The following is a 12,189-nucleotide window of genomic DNA, read 5'->3' as shown; positions in this document are numbered from 1 at the left end:
CCCCTTGATAGCTTTCCTTTTTATCCTAGCTATCTTGATGTTCTGTACAAAAGCTTTTAGTTTAATTCCTTTGTTCTTCCTTTCAGAAAGAAAGATGATCCGTAGAGTTCTTCCGATTCACCTATTATACTCTTTGCAGAGAAATGGCCTTGGAAGCTGAGTTTTGGAAGTTGGGCCTATAGATTACATGGCAAATTAATGCCTTCAAATTCTCCTCCTTAATGAGGAATTAATTCTACTTTGAGAAAGTTGCATGTCTGTAGCCGCTTGGGAGAGGGACTAGAGTTCTACAATGTCTCTCATGTAAATTTTAGCTAGAACCGTAGTGAACTGCTGGAAGGATCATGTTATAGAGGAGTTCCAGCATGTATTTTTGTGGTAATACTGATAGGGGCATATTTATTATAAAAATGTGGATGGATTTATCAGATCTCTATTCCAAAATTATCTTGACATATTTTACTATGTTGAGTTTTCACTCTAAGTTCTAAAAATTTCCGCCTAGGAGAGTCTTTGTAACAGACATATTGAATAGTCATATTGAAAGCATTTGGGGTGAGAAAGAAGTGATATGTTTTCTTGGATCATTGAATCATTGATTAGCATTGACTTAGAGCTAAAAGAAACTTGGAAAAACCCTTTGGTCCAATACCCTTATTTTATAGATGAAGAAAATGAGAAAGATTAAGTGATGTGCCTAGAATCACACAACTTTAAAGAGAAGAATTGATATTTGAACCAAGGTTTCTGACTCCAAGTAGGAGTTATCACACTGATATTTAAGGATGAAAAAGGGAATTCTTTTTTTCAATAATATAATTAGAAGCTAATGCATAAAGGGAAGTTCTGTGTTGGGAAGGGTGAATATAGGGGAAAATGTGGGCAATTTAAAAACCAATTATTATTATTATTTTTTTAAACCCATACCTTTCATCTTAGAATCAATACTGTGTCTGGGGGCAAGTAGGTGGCTTAGTGGATTGAGAGCCAGGCCCAGAGACAGGAGGTCCTGGGTACAAATGTGATCTCAGATACTTCCTTGCTGTGTGATCCTGGGCAAGTCACTTAACCCCCATTGCCTAGCCCTTACCATTATTCTGCCCTAGAACCAATACACAGTATTGGGATGTAAGGTTAAGGGTTTAAAAAAAAATTAGAATCAGTACCGTGTGTTGGTTCCAAGACTGAAGAGTAGTAAGGGCTGGGTATTGGGGGGGTTAAGTGACTTGCTCAGGATTATACAACTAGGAAGTGTCAGAGGACAGATTTGAACAGGGGACCTTCCCATCTCTGTGTCTGTCTTTCAATCCACTAAGCCACCAGCTGCCCTACAAAACCAATTACTGAAAAACAAAACAAGGTAATAAATAGTTTTCAGAGTTCAATATGATCATTTAATTGAAGATTTGGTTGTCCCAAAAGTTTCCTATATAGGATGTGTGTGCTAACAGACTAAATCTTATCTGATGATAATGGTGTTTCCTGGATGTCTTAATTTTGACATTGTGATAAATATTTAAGAAATGGTATTCTAGAGGCCTACATGGATTTATACAAATGAAAATATAAGTTGTATATAAGATACCTGCTAGTGCTCACATGAAAATAAGGTGTCAATTTTTACAAATTATTTTTTTGAAGAACTATAGTGTTAGCTATCTGTCATTATGCAAATTTAGAGAATTTTATTACAAGTTCTGTTTTTACATAAAGACCTTTTTCTAGATGAAATCCAGCTTATTTTTAAAATTTGTTACCCCACCCTTCTTAAAGTGTATGCATCTGTTGAATTTTGTTGTGGTTTGTTTTTCTCTTCCCCTTCTCTGATCTCTTCCTGTCTCTGAGCATAGCTTTTAAGTGTCTCAAAGGTTCCTGGACCCCTGAAAAAAATAGTGGCCTGTTCCTCTGACCTTCTTTTGGCTCTTAACCACTGACAAGGGTAGAGTAGAATTTCCATCTTGTCATTTGCAATATGGTATTGTTATAGACTTAAAAAATCTCTGAAATAATTTAGGCATTTCACATAAACTTGATCACAAGATATTAAGAATCAGGAGGAAGGAAGAAGTAGTCAGCTGCACTTGGCAGAGTGTCCAGAGAGAGCACCCTTGATGTAGTCATCCATCCTCAGGATTCTCTTTAAGAAAACAAAGAATTCTGCACAGCATACATAAAATTTCCTAATTCTGTCCTAGGAATTGAAATAGAATAAGTAAGCTGAAGGAAACTATTGCTTCTTGAAATAGAGAAGGTAAACTGAGGGAAACTGTTTCTTGTTGTAATGACTGCTGTTCTCTGACTGGCTGTGACTAGAGAGATCTGCTACAAGAACCCGAGGCTGCTTATTTGTAATGGAGATAGTGATGAGAAATGCTGAGGGATGCCACACAGGGATACTGGTATACAAGGGACTGCTCTGGGGTTTGCTCTGGGGATCTGCCTATTGATCCCTACTGATGGCTGATGGATCAATCTATTTCCTAACCTCCTTCCTCCCTCACTCCCTCCCTTAACCAACTCTCTCCACCCAGTTCTTCTTGAAGCCTTTGGCTCCTTCCCTCCCCACTTGAGTAAACTATAAAGATATTCTTTTCCTTTCCTTTTTCAAATCAAGGGGTTTATTGGGATAACAGGATGGGAAACTGAGGTAAGAGGGATGAGGAAGTCCCTAATCTAAATGAAGGATTGAGAAAAGTAGTCCAGTTGCAAACGGTGACTCTTAGACAGTTAGGGAGATGGAGGACAACAGCAGTTCGAAATCTTTTCTTCTTCACAAAATCAGCCTAGCTTGTCTCCTTTCTCAGCTTCAACCCCAGAGAAAAACAAAGTTCAAAGTCTCTAAGTTTCTCCTGGCCAGCTCAACTCTCAAATAGACCACCAACTCAAAAGCCAAGTTTCTTTTCCTTATCAGCTTCAACTGCCCAGAGTCAGAGACAGAAACAAAGTCCAAAAGGCAAGTTTCTCTTCTCCGTGTGGCCAGCAAACCCCCAAATGCCTCTCCTGGGAACATTCCATTGGAACCTTCTCTGATTGACAGCTAGAGCTAGGTCTCCAGCCTTGGTTCTTGCAAGCACTCTCTCTCTGTCCCCCCATGCCTTTACTACAGAATGTCTTGCCATGTTTGTAGGAGGTGGAGTAGTAGGAATTGCATCTTATTCTGCCCTTCATTTTTTCTGGGTTAAAGTCCACTGCAGTCTCCGATTTGATTGACACACATACCCAGTTATTAAAGGAAAGTAATGCTAAATCTTTCTTTTTCTTAAATCATTCTTTGGAAGGTGAAGATTTGGTGTCATTTTCAAGTTACTTTAGTCTCCTCTTCTGGATTATGATAATGCACAAACTTTGGAGATCTATGGGGAAGAAAATACTGTTCATTCCTTTTATGGGAGATAGGAAGAAAACTCACTCAAGCCCATTTTTATTTTTTATGATCATTTTGTGTACTTGTAGATTCTTCCTATTTAAGGTTTATGCCACTCTATGCTACCCAAAGGAATCTTGCTTTTCATTAATATTTTTCAAGAAGCAGATATTTTGTTTTTGGTCTTCATTTGATAATCTCTTGAACAACTAAATGAGACTTAGAAATGTATCTTTATTGGCCTTTATATATCTTGCCATATAAATGAGAATTTTCTGAATCGTAAGAAAGACAATCATAGCAACTTACCAATAACTATTTAAGGCAGATGATTTAAACATGTTCTTTGTTGGAGCAAAGATGCATACTTTATTGACTTCCTTGCATTTCAAACATCCACTTGTCAGGTGTCTTCAGTTCTAGGCAAAGAAAGATAATGCTTTATCAGTAGATAAAAATCTCCAAACCAACCTAAAATAGCATTTTAATTCTGTGTTTTTAGCAGATGATGAGATATGGAGTACAGACTGTCCTTTTACAGCTATTTCTACTCCTAACTTTATCAGTGCTAGAGCTTGTTGTAGCTTAGGCAAAGAATCCCAGATGCCTTCTTTCTACTCAGCAGTTTGAGTAGGTGACTTGATTACAGTGGTTATTTGATTAATTAAAAAACAGGAAAGAAGACAAGTTTGCTTGAACTAATTCTTTTCATCTAGCTCTAAATAATGGTGAGATTAAACAGTTTGGGATCTCGTGACATTACTGTGATGAAGATTAAGCAGTCTCTGGACCTGCAATGCACATTTCTGCCTCTTCTTTTTCCTTTCCTTCATTTCTCTGACACATAAACCTTTTACCATTTTCCATAGGGGATGATTACCTTGAAGGCTAAATTAATTTAGCACCAGTTTGGCGCTTTCTGCAGGAGCAAAACCCAGAATTACTTGATCTAATCTATAAAGTACCATGATTTAAACTAGACCCCAGAACTGCTGTCTTTCTGCTAAATTGTTGGTTAAAGAATTGGAATTTAAGAATTCATCAAGGAAGATAGCTAGTTGGATTTTGGATCCAGCCAGTCTTGGAGATAGGAGGTCCTGGGTTCAAATTTGACCTTAGACACTGTCTAGCTGTATTTGATTGACTGTATAAAGGAGGTTTAGATTTGCTCTGCAAGTCACTTACCTCCATTTGCTTAAACCTTACTGCTTTTCTGCCTCAAGTAACAATACTTAAATAGCTATTCTAAGATAGAAGGTAAGGATTAAAAATATATATCTGAAGGGACCAAGCTGTATGAATTGACAGATTTTTAAAAAATCATAACACAAAGGATTAAAGAGAGAATAAAAATGTTTGATTTTAGTTGATATGCTTGAATGTTCGTTCTAATGTTAAAAAAAAATAAGCTGTCAGTCATTGTCTTCCCTCTGAGAAATTGGCCTCATGATATCTTTTGAGGAAACAGTCACATGCCTGCTTTAGGTTAAATGAAATTTTGCTCTGGGGAAGTAGCTAACCGGTATTTATCCTACTCTCTTTTAAAAAGGTAATTGGAAAAAGAATTATTATCCTTTCTGTTTAGCTTCCGTAGCATTTAATGTGGAAAGTGATCTAGTCTAGAGTTTCCCAGGAAGCTGGAGGTAGTTTATTTGTTTAAAAAAAAAAGGGGGGGTGGGGGAATAGTTATGTGATCAGGCAAGGAACTTTGTGAGACTTCCAGGGGCAGAAAGAAAGATGCATCTTTTACTCCCTATGATAATCTCCCTGATGAATGCCATGCCAATATAGAATTTTAGAGTTAAATGGATCCTAACAAACAATCTTGACCATCATCTTACCTGATGCAAAAATTCTCTTTACAGAAACTCAGTCAAAAGGTCTTCTGGCCTCTACTTGAATACTTCTCACCATTGAGAACTCAGTGTATCTTGAGATAGCCAGTTCTACAGAGTAATAGTATTTGGTAAATATTGTTATCTTAACTAATTTATCTTGGTTGTCATAGAATAAACATAGGAAAAATATATTGGTACATTGCTGGAGATTGGTGAAGTAGACTAGATTTCAGCATGAATTATGAAATGATTGCTAGAGTGCAGATTAGATTCTCTTCAATGAGTATTTTAGTTCTACCTATGTGTGTAAGGGAGTTTCAATTTGCTCTGGAAGCCATTCATCTTCTATGGCATGCCATTGAGCCTACCTTCATGTTTTGCCTGATTGATTGGAGTATCTTATGCTGAGGTATTAACTGCTATTAATCCTAGTAATTAATTTTTATTGAAAATTAATTTCAAAATGTCTTTTGAACCTATTGTCAACACGGAAATATAGAGATCCCCAGTTTATTTAGTTTGAATGTAGAAACCCCAGGTTTTGACCTTGTCACACTTCAGGTGGGGAGACAGATCTCATCTGAAGTCAAGTAGCTCTTTTGTCTCCAGAAGACTTTCCCAGTATATCACACCCTCCTCTGGACCTTCAGCTTGCAAGACTGATGGACTATCTACTGCACCAAAGCTGAAGTGGATGTCTATTGTCTGGTGAAGTGGGACCTTCCCTCAGGGGGAAACCTCTCCTGTGACAAGGTCAAAACCTGGGGTTTCTACACTCAAACTAAATAAACTGGGGATCTCTATATTTCCATGTTGACACTATGAATATTACATTTTTAGTTTTTGCCAAGTGCCACTTTGGATAACTGAATTATCTTATTTTAGTGACTGCTTAGTTTCAAATCAGCTGAAATCTAGAGCCTATGAATTCCAAATTAAAATGAGCTCAGTACGAATATTCAGACTATCTAAACTCTGCAAACACTTGAATTCTTGCCACTTGAGTAGTAATCAGGTATTTATGAGTCACACAGGAACTACAAAAGAATTGGCATACTTAACAGAACTACCAAATTTAAATTTCAGATTTCAATGGGACCACCTGAAGCCAACATGTAAAACGGTTCCTTCTGATTTCAGAACTTTACTGATTTAAGGATTGTAGGGGATCATATACATGTAACTTTATTGTTGTTGTTCATTTGTTTCATTTGGGTCTGGCTCTGTGATCCTATTTGTGGTTTTCTTGGCAGAGATACTGGAGTGGTTTGACATTTACTTCTTCAGCTCCTTTTAGAGATGAAGGAATGGAGGCAAACAGGGTTAAGCGACGTGCCCAGAGTCACCAACCTAGTAAGGGTCTGAGGTCAGATTTGAACTCAGAAAGAGGAGTCTTCCTGACTTAAGGCCTTTGCCTTAAAGGCAAATAACTTATCATCCTCATTTTAAAATGAGGAAACTGAAGTCAGAAAAGACTTGCTTCTTATTCATTCCAGAGCTAATAATGATTTTAAAACTACGTGTTTTGACTCCCTGTCTTCCACTTTGAACAGTAAACTATTCAGTGTTGCCTTTCCAAACCTTAAAGTTTTTTTACTTATATTTTCCTTTAAGACCTCAAGTGAGGGGAGACTCAATAACTCTTGAAATAACCCATCTCTCTTATGAGTAGCTCTAATTCTTGGAAATTTTTTTTTATCATAAGTCCTAAATGTGTCTGTTTTCAACTTCTGGGTGAGCCCTTGTGGACAGAAGATAGGGTGAATGTAATTCTTCCACAAATCAACCCTCAGATTCTTGAAGATAGCTATCATCCCCCTCATCTTTTATCTTCTTTTCTCCAAGCTAAACCATCTCTAATTCTTTAGAACAGTCTTCATGTGACTTGAACTCCAGGCTTTTTACCATTCTAATTGTTCTTCTCTGGATATGGGCCACGTCATCAGTATGTTTTCTAAAATATAGAATGTAGAAATGAGTACAATGCTTTGAATAAGTTCTGACTAGTTCATAATATAGTGATTCAGTGGAGCTTTCCTATACTTGGACAACATGACTTTCTTCATATGATATGGTTGTCTTATCTGTTATTACCCAATTCATTTTGTCACACTGTTCATCATCCAGCCCACTTAAACCATCAGGTTTGTTCTTCCTTTTTTTCCTAGACAAATGTCTAGCCATGTCTCTGTTATTTTATATAAAGTTTACTTTTTTAACTCATTTACCACTTTACATTTGTGCATATTGAAATTAATTTCATTGCATTTGGCCCGGTGTTTTAACCTGTCAAATTTCCAAGTTAACCTCTTTTTTTTTGGTACCTCATCAGAATTATTTCTTTTTCCTTTTTTTTAACTTCTCAAAAGCTTATGGTCAGTCATGGGTATAATGATGGAGAATAGGAATGAGAACCATTGCGGGGATTGCCTCATGCACCTGTAGAGCTCTCAACATTCCAATCTCCCCAATGGTTCTCTTTCCATCATTACATGGGGTAACCTCTCCTATAGAATGTTTATTATAGAATTCTATTTATTTTTAATTTTAACTCTGAAGTCTGTTCCTCCAAAATTTAAAGGGTGTCGGATAAGTCACAACTTTTTTCTCTTTTGCTACAAATTCTTGGAAGGAAAGTTTGCTTCTTCCAACCAAGGTTCCCATGATTTTCATCTTACCAAACAACTCCTACCTCATTGGACAGGATCATATCTAGAATATATTTTCTCATTTTCAGTTCTTTTAACTTTTGAAAGTTAAAATTGTCATTAAGGCAAGAGTGTTTCTTTTTTGAAAGAAAGGCTCCAGCAGATGCCTACACAATTTAAATTTTTCATCCTATTTTTCTGGCAATAAAATATATGTCAAGGTATTTAGTTTTAATTTTGTTTAAATTTATCATCTTTAATCTTGTAATATTAATTGCCCCTCTCAACTTCTAAAACTGATAATCTCATGATTTCTAGTTTAAATTTTTTTTGTTCTTAATTTACTCTCTCTACTGATGCCTCCTTTTGCAGAATGTTATCTTTTGATGCTACTGTGAATTCATAAATTGGTACATGATGTTTACATTATGCTTTTAAACTCTTAAAATATTAGGCATTTGGATTTTCCCCGACTTTGCCTAACTTTCACTTCATCTTTTTTAACTGAAAGAAAATCAGCGTTATAAGTAACCTAAAAAAAATCATCTATTTTGACCCAATACAACCTGGTCTCAGCTTTATTTCCATCCTCAATGGTTATTACTTCCCCTACAACATTCCAATATGCAATCAAAATGTCTTCTCTCTTTTCCTTGTCCATGTCACTTTATCTTCCATCTCCATGTTCTCATATTGATGGTCTCACATGCACAGTCTCCCTCCCTCCTTACTTCTATCTTATACAGCCTGTCTTTTCCTTTAAGATGCAGTTTAGGTACCATTTTTTGCACAAACCTTCTTTCTGATCCTCCACATTGCTAGTGCCATCCCTTTTAAACTACCTTTTATATTTAACTACTTTATATGTGTGTTTCTTTGTGTGTGCTTTCTGTGTATATATACATATATATATATACACATGATGTGTGTATGTATATATGTATATATATATATATATTTGTGTATATAATTTTTTCTCCCCTGTTAGAATATAAGTGCCTTTCAAGTAGGAATTATTATTTGTTTTTTCCTGTAGGCTCTTCTGCCTCAAGATTTTCCTTGCTCCAATCCATCCTTCCCTGATCTGCTATAGTGATTTAAACAATTCTTTATTAGTTTGTTACATTAAAATATCCAATTGAATTTCTCCCTTCCTCTCCTCCTCCCATTAGAGAAGCCATATATATACATTATATATTAATGTCAACTAGGAAAAACACAGAACTATTAAATGGTCAAAATCACTCTTTAATCAAGGGAAAAGGGGTTAGCGCTGCTACTACGACAACAGAGCTGATTTCCAAGACTGCACAGGAGTCAAGACGCTCTGGTCACCAGCCCCTGGGAGTGCCACGGACTCAGGATGGACTCCGAGGAACAAAAGAACTTGGGGAACCTATGTACCACTCTAGATGACCTGGGGGCTTTAGGATTAGAGAGACAGTTGATTGACTTTACAATGGTGGGAAAGGAAAATGAGAAGTTCCAGACAGGAATAATAGTGAGGGGCTGGGGCCCCACAATGGACACAAAAGGGAAAGACTCAGCCTAGGGCTGGGTCACCTTGGTCATGGACTTTAGCCTAGGGGGAAGAAACCATTGGGACAAAAGGGATGTTTAACATTGGATGGGATTTGCTGTTCCCACCCAAACTACCAGGAAATTCACTGTCTGGTGAAGAGGGACCTTCCCTCAGGGGGAAACTCTCCCGTGAGAAAGTCAAAACCTGGGGTTCCTATACTCCAACTAAATAAACTGGGGATCTCTAGATTTCCATGTTGACATTACCTACCTCACCAAAATAAAATATTAAAAATAGAGATAAAACAGCACTATCAGTCACAACTATAAATGAGTTTTGAGTGGCATGATTTAATTTATAGGGGAAGTGAGAGTCATATAATTTTAGAGTATAGGGGACCTCAGATTTTTCAGGTTAACCCTCTCATTTATAGGTGAGGAAAGTGAGGTTCACTGCCATTATAAATTAGCCCAGATCACACAGTTAGTGCCAGAGTCAGAACTAGAATCCCTTGGCTACATGTACCAATAGTTTTAAAATAATAATAAATATCAACAACATCTAATTATTTATTTAATTAATAATAATAATTAATAAAAAACAATAAAACAGCATTTATAAATTGCTATAAAACACTCTCTCATGTGCATTCATCTCATTTGTTTCCCAATAATCTTGCTAGGTAGCCAGCCAGGGCATCTATTATCTATATTTAATAGATTGGGAAACAGAGATTCATGAAAATTAATTGTCTTATTCAAGGTCCAGGGACAGAGCTACAATTCCTATCCAATACATTAGACTACAAGACCACTGCCCTTTCCTTTATTGGTTCTGAGTTTAAGACTTGTGTCTACAATTTGATTCAGTATCATTATTGGGAATCAAATACTCCTGTTATTCTTTGAATCTGAAAAGCTTTATAACCCTGTAATTCTATACTTCTAACCCACACCCATGTTTTCTTTCACTAATGTTCCCTTTAAGATTCTTCACCCTTGTCCATTTTCTCTTTTTTGCCCCAGAGGTATCGTGTAAAGCCTAACTATTAGAATCCAGCATTGTTTTTAACCGTAGAAAAAAGTAGAATATATTCTTCCACAATACGCACATAATTGTCTCCACATTACAAAGATCAGGAAAAACTAGAATGGCCTTTTTTTAGGCTTATATCTTCCTTGTTTGTTAACAATATTCATAGCAAATGAAACTATTAACATTTGAATATAGCTTGCTCATTTAGACAAGCATCAAAGTCTTGCTGGTGGCAAGTTATATTGAAAAACCTTGTTTTTACTTTGCACAATAGGCAGATAGTTAGAAACATAACACTGTATTAAAGAAGTACCCTGTTTTATAAACTGGCTTTATTGCCAGAATTCTTGTGTTTATAACATGAAACTAGAAATTATTTCTTCCATAGAAAGTGTTATTTATATTGATCAATGTTTTAGACTTGCCGACAAAAGCTTATAAAATTGCTGAAAGATGATGTGCTTGCAATATTAAAAATAGAAAAGTATTCTTGCAGTTTTAATACTTTAAAAAAGTATAACAAGATATTCTCTGCCTCTGCACAAACAAGTGTAATGTTGCTAGTAAGATGAGTAAAGGGATAGTAGTGATCTGTTCACTTTATCTAATTACAGATGGCAGAGTATGTTGATTCTTTCAGTAAATTGAAAAACATGTCAAGAACACCTTTCTCATATCCCTCTTTCCCTTCATCCCTGCAATCCATGAATTCCTGACATGGCTTGATGAAAAACAATGTATAAAGGAACAGTAGCCAACTACTTCCTGACCCTATGGTGAGACTAGGGATTGTGAAGTGATGAACTCTAAGTGATACAAAGGCATCTAAGGATCAAGCAGAGAATGGGAGAAATTAGACTAGAGTTCCCATGAGACATTAGAGAGGCTGGGTTGGGGAGTGTGAGGAATGCTAAAAGTATAAAACCACTAGAGCTATTTCATATGGCTCCAAATACTGAGCAATTAAATTTTTTTAAATCTCAAAAATAAGATGAATAGAGAATTAGATTAAGAATATCAAGGGGAAAAGGGGAAGGGTTATGTATATATGCTACACATTGACATCAGATATAATTTAATCAGCTCCAAGTAGTTAAAGAAAAAATAGAAGCATAACTCCTGTATGATCTTCACAAGGAAATTTGATACGTAGGATAAAATGGGAATGAAGTATAGAAGAGAGACAACTAGTCAGACATTTTCTCACTGTGCCAGGACACTTTCATTGCTAGATTGGCACAAGTTGGGATAACAGAAGAGCCTTTGGTGGGTTGGGGTAAGGGAAAAACAGCAATGTATAAGTGGCCATTTATATGTAAAGATGTGCCTCACTCAGACGTTGTTAAAATGTTTATGTTTTTTTTTTTTACCTAAGAAATTACAAACTTCTTTTGACACATAGTTGATGTTTCTCATCAAGTTGTGTTATTTTAATCAAATGATTTCACCACTGTAGTCCTCTCATAACGTTGTGGGTTTTTTTGCTTTGTTTCATTTTCTTTTTCTTAGTTAACAGAATGTCACATTTTTTAGAATACAAAATGGCCATTGTCCCTTAAGCTTTGTAGTCCTGGATAAGCCATTTGGCTTGTTTGGGCTTCAGTTTCCTATATGTAAATTAAAATGTTGAATTAGTGGTCCCAAGAACATTCTAGTTCTAATGCTCCTTCCCCCCTCCCCTTTTCTGTGTATTTCTCCCTCCATATTTTATTCTTTATTACTTTATACTCTATATGTAAATATCGTGAGTTATTACTTAATGCTACCCAGGCTACTTCTCTA

At 36.1% G+C, this 12,189-nt stretch overlaps 1 protein-coding gene across 5 annotated transcripts in view; it reads left to right on the top strand.

Annotated features, from left to right (window-relative positions):
• Positions 1 to 12,189, top strand: part of PRKX (protein kinase cAMP-dependent X-linked catalytic subunit) — a 197,740-nt gene that overhangs the window by 112,131 nt on the left and 73,420 nt on the right. The gene's annotated exons all lie outside the window — the stretch shown is intronic.

This window comes from Monodelphis domestica, chromosome 8 (assembly GCF_027887165.1).
Source record: "Monodelphis domestica isolate mMonDom1 chromosome 8, mMonDom1.pri, whole genome shotgun sequence".
In the NCBI taxonomy this organism is placed as follows: Eukaryota; Metazoa; Chordata; class Mammalia; order Didelphimorphia; family Didelphidae; genus Monodelphis; species Monodelphis domestica.
The sequence above is the reverse complement of the archived record's forward strand: the minus strand, read 5'-3'. Positions and strand labels throughout refer to the sequence as shown.